The sequence below is a fragment of the Coregonus lavaretus genome, assembly GCF_964263955.1.
Source record: "Coregonus lavaretus genome assembly, contig: HAP1_SCAFFOLD_3975, whole genome shotgun sequence".
NCBI lineage: Eukaryota > Metazoa > Chordata > Actinopteri > Salmoniformes > Salmonidae > Coregonus > Coregonus lavaretus.
The window spans coordinates 1-5,000 of record NW_028159331.1 but is presented as its reverse complement, the minus strand read 5'-3'; the positions used below and the strand labels follow the sequence as shown (position 1 = coordinate 5,000).

Sequence of the window (5,000 nt, the reverse complement as noted above, 5' to 3'; positions counted from 1 at the left end):
CCATGTTAGATGAGCTGAAATAAAATATCCACACTGCCCTTTCCCACCTGGACAAAAGGAAGACCTACGTGAGAATGCTGTTCATTGACTACAGCTCAGCGTTCAACAGCATAGTGCCCTCCAAGCTAAGCTAAGGACCCTGGGAATGAACACCTCCCTTTGCAACTGGATCCTGGACTTCCTGACGGGCCGCCACAGGTGTTGAGGGTAAGCAACAATACATCCGCCACGCTGACCCTCAACACGGGGACCCCTCAGAGCTGCATGCTTAGTTCCATCCTGTCCTCCCTGCACGACTCCAATACCATCATTAAGTTTGCCAACGACAAGACGGTGGTAGGCCTGATCCCTGACGATGATGAGACAGCCTACAGGGAGGAGGTCAGAGACCTGGCAGTGTGGTGCCAATACAACAACCTCTTCCTCAACGTCAGCAAGACAAAGGAGCTGATCGTGGACTACAGGAAACGGAGTGCTGACCACGTCCCCATTCACATCGACGAGGCTGTAGTGGAGCAGGTCGAGAGCTTCAAATTCTTTGGTGTCCACATCACTAAGGACCTATCATGGTCCAAAACACACCAACACAGTTGTGAAGAGGGTACAACAACACCTCTTCCCCCTCAGGAGGCTGAAAAGATTTGGCATGGGCCCTCAGATCCATAAAAAGTTCTACAGCTGCACCATTGAGAGCATCTTGACTGGCTGCATCACCACGTGATATGGCAACTGCTTGGCATTCGACCGTAAGGCGCTACAGAGGGCAGTGTGTACGGCCCAGTACATCACTGGGGCCAAGCTTCCTGCCATCTAGGACCTATATACCAGGCGGTGTCAGTGGAAGGCCCTAAAAATTGTCAAAGACTCCCAAGTCATAGACCAGGTTTCTTCAATTCCGGTCCTGGAGGGCCGAAACACTTCTGTTTTTTATTTCTACCTGGTAGTTAATTGCACTCACCTGGTGTCCCAGGTCTGAATTAGCCCCTGATTAGAAGGAGAGGATGAAAAACAGAGGTGTCTCGGCCCTCCAGGACCGGAATTGAAGAACCCTGTCATAGACTGTTCTCTCTGCTACCGCACGGCAAACGGTACCGGAGCGCCAAGTCTGGGACCAAAAGGCTCCTGAACAGCTTCTACCCCCAAGCCATGTGACTGCTGAACAGTTAATCAAATGGTTACCCGGACTATTTGCATTGACCCCCTTTTTATTTGCACTCTCTCTTGCACCGGCTCTATGCACTGGACTCTACCCACACACTCACACATACTACACTGACACTCCAACACACACATAGACTACATATGACTACATACAACTACATACGCTCAGACACACACACAAAACACACACACTCATGCATTTAGACACCACACACACACACATACACACACACACACACACACACACACACACACACACACACTCACACAGACTCTTTCACACTCTTCACATACGCTTCTGCTACTCTGTTTATTATCTATCCTGATTGCCTAATCACTTTTACCCCTACCTACATGTACATATTACCTCAATTACCTCAACTACCTCGTACCCCTGCACATTGACTCAGTACCAGTACACCTTGTATATAGTCTTGTTATTGTTATTTTATTGTGTTACATTTTCCTTTTGTATTTCTTTTCTTACTTTTTCTTATTCGGCTCATGTGACAAATAACATTTGATTTGATTTGAGTATTTCAATAAAGTATTTCAATTGTGTTCCCCACAGGGACTGTGATGTGAGTCAGATAAACTACATGTATGCCCAGTATGTAAAGAACACCATGGAGCCCCTGAACATCTCTGACGTCACCAAAGACCAGCGCTTTCCCTGGACGGTCAGTACTGGACATTATCTACTCTAGATTCTTCTTCTTCCAGAATCCGATCTTAGCCATTGTTTTTGTTTTTTTCAGAGCCTAACATTATGAATCTGTGTTTCTTTCAGAGTGAGAACCCAGAGCACCCCAGTAACCAGATCAAGAGTTTGCTCTGTACGCCTATCAGGAATGGGAAGAAGGATAAAGTTATAGGTACCCTCTCTCTCTGTCTCTCTCTGTCTCTCTGTCTCTCTGGTCTCTCTCTCTCGTCTCACTCTCTCTCTCTGTCTCTCTCTGTCTCTCTCTCTCTCTCTTCTCTCTCTCTCGTCTCTCTCAGTCTCTCTCTCTCTCTCATCTGTTCTACTCTCTCTTCTCTCTCTCTTCTCTCTCTCTGTCTCTCTCTGTCTCTCTCTCTCTCTCTGTCTCTCTGTCTCTCTCTCTCTCTCTCTGTCTCTCTGTCTCTCTCTCGTCTCTCACTTCTCTCTCTCTCTCTCTCTGTCTCTCTCTCTCTCTTCTCTCTCTCTGTCTCTCTCTCTCTCTCTGCTCTCGTCTCTCTCTCTGTCTCTCTCTCTCTTCTGTCTCTCTCTCTATCTCTCTCTCACTCTCTCTCTCCTCTCTCTCTCTCTCTGTCTCTCTCTCTCTTCTCTCGTCTCTCTCTCTCTCTCTCTCTCTCTCTCTCTCTCTCTCTCTCTCTCTCTTCTCTCTCTTCTCTCTCTCTCTCTGTCTCTCTCTCTGTCTCTCTCTCTGTCTCCTCTCTCTGTCTCTCTCTTCTTGTCTCTCTCTCTGTCTCTCTCTCTCTCTGTCTCTGTCTCTGTCTCTCTCTCTGTCTCTCTCTCTGTCTCTCTCTCTGTCTCTCTCTTCTCTCTCTGTCTCTCTCTCTCTCTGTCTTCTATCTGTCTGTCTCTCTCTGTCTCTCTCTGTCTCTCTCTCTCTCTCTCTCTCTCTCTCCTCTCTCTCTGTCTCTCTCGTCTCTCTGTCTCTCTCTCTCTGTCTCTCTCTCTCCCCTTTTCCCTCCATATGGTTTGTATTTACAGTCATTTTCCCTATCGTATCCTCATTCATTAGTGCCAAGGAGTCCCCCTCTCATTCATTAACACATCCTTAGCATTAGCATATTTAGCATTTACATTATAACCAAAACACCATTAGCTGACATCATTATAAGACCTAAACAGGTCTCTCTTGTAAAATAGATTTTAATCTCAGTAGGTTTTTGCATGTATAAATAAAGGCACAAAAAGAGAAAGGAATGACCTGGGCAGTGGTGTAACCATAATGTATGTCCCCCCAGTCGCCCCAGTCGCCAATTATCAAACAGAACAGGTCCTTTTAGCCTCTCAACAACTGCATGAAGAGTGCAGGAGACACTCAGATCAATAGACAACCTACTGCCCTAGACTCTAATATATCATTTATTAACATAATGCCTCCTCCACTCTCCTTCTTTTCCTTGAATTAATTCATTAATTAAAACATGGACATTCTAAGTCCTTAGTAGCTTGATGCTGACATTAACGAAGCAATATATATATGTTTTCCTATTATGTGATTTGTGTCCGGGAATTTAATTTAGCCACCTGTAATTGTCATGCAGGATGTGTAGGAGAAAGGGCAACTGAAGGCAATGGGGAAGGGGCAGAGTGTTGGCGATGACACATCTCCATGATGTGAATACTTAGTAGGTCTACAGGCTAAGGATTTTATAGGTTGTTTTATTCATTAGAACTTTGCTATCATTATGGCACTATTAGTCATGGAGTAGATGGAGCTTTTTAGTTTCAGACAAGAGGTCACTAACAGCAAACTATTTAATATTAAAAAGGAGAGCCAAACTAAAGTTTTGTCCCTTGAGTGTCTGGAGTGTGAAACAAGAAACGTTTTTGTTTTTTTCTGGTGTGAGTGTGTGTGTGTGTGTGTGTGTGTGTGTGTGTGTGCGTGTGCGCGTCTAACATTCCCCCTATGTCGGGTCTGAAGGTGTGTGTCAGTTGGTGAACAAGATGGACGAGGCGTCGGGGAACGTAAAGTCCTTCAACCGGAACGATGAACAGTTCCTGGAGGCCTTCGCCATTTTCTGTGGGCCTGGGTATACAGAACACCCAGATGTACGAAACAGTGGAGAGAGCCATGGCTAAACAGGAAGTCACACTGGAGGTGAGAGACACTGGTCTCAGATCTGCCCAGTGTTTCCCACCCTAAGGGTTGAGGTTAGGGTTGGGGGAAGGTATGCTGATCCTAGAACAGGCATGCAACTACAATGTGGAGACTTTAACACCCATCACTGTCTGAAGGTTTCTAAACCCTACCAAACCATCTTTGGTGTAGTGTCGCCATAATATTTGAATTGAGGAAGTGTGATCATAATCATTAGGATATTTTAGCGATCCGCAGTAGAAGACATTCTAAATGCCCCTCCGGCCTTCAGATGTGAGCTAAACAACTAACTTGCACTAGATATGCGTTTTTAGGATGGATGAGAAAGTGAAAACAGTAGGTTATTCTGGTTAGTCGTCCAGATTTCTGTATCCATTTAACCCATCTGAACAGTAGGCTACAGTTCCCTTGACATGCCATAGGCCTATTCGAAGTCCCTTCTTGTGACTGTAATTTGTATAGCGCCTCACATCATCACACATAACATAACACAGCCGGCACTGCCATCATCCTCTTTTACCACTTCACCAAATCTTTTCCAAACATGACTTTTCTGGCCTCTCTTCTCTTTTTATTTTCAACTCTCCTTTCGCAGATTTTGTCTTATTGAATTAAACTTCGACAATGTCCTTTTTGCCTCCGTGGATTGATGTTAACTTTTTCTGCATGTTCCCAAAAGCATTATTTGCCGATTGGCTGTGTAGGCAATTTGGCGGCGGTACAGTTAGGCCCAAAATGTTAGGCTTATGCACTAATACCAGAAAGCATAAAATAATGGAAGACAAATCTCAATGTAGACTATATAAATTGCACAATAATTATACATTTATGGATTTTTTAAGGTATTGTTTCTCTTTATTCAACCCGCCAGCCACCCACCCGCTGTTCAGCCACACAATATGTAATGACCCTAAACCCCCCCGGGGGACCGCGGGTTATGAGTCAACCGCGCATCACAATGCCACAACTGTCAGGTGGATGGATTATCTTGGCAAAGGAGAAATGCTCACTAACAGGGATGTAAAC

At 45.1% G+C, this 5,000-nt stretch overlaps 1 pseudogene across 1 annotated transcript in view; it reads left to right on the top strand.

Moving 5' to 3' along the window:
* The window catches only part of LOC311123001 (cGMP-specific 3',5'-cyclic phosphodiesterase-like), a 53,789-nt pseudogene extending 48,818 nt beyond the window's left edge, over window positions 1-4,971 (top strand). The window contains exons 8-10 of the transcript XR_014615962.1: window positions 1,733-1,841; window positions 1,952-2,036; window positions 3,798-4,971. The product of XR_014615962.1 is annotated as a cGMP-specific 3',5'-cyclic phosphodiesterase-like (transcript). The remainder of the gene's footprint in view (window positions 1-1,732; window positions 1,842-1,951; window positions 2,037-3,797) is intronic.
* Window positions 4,972-5,000: the final 29 nt, after the last annotated feature.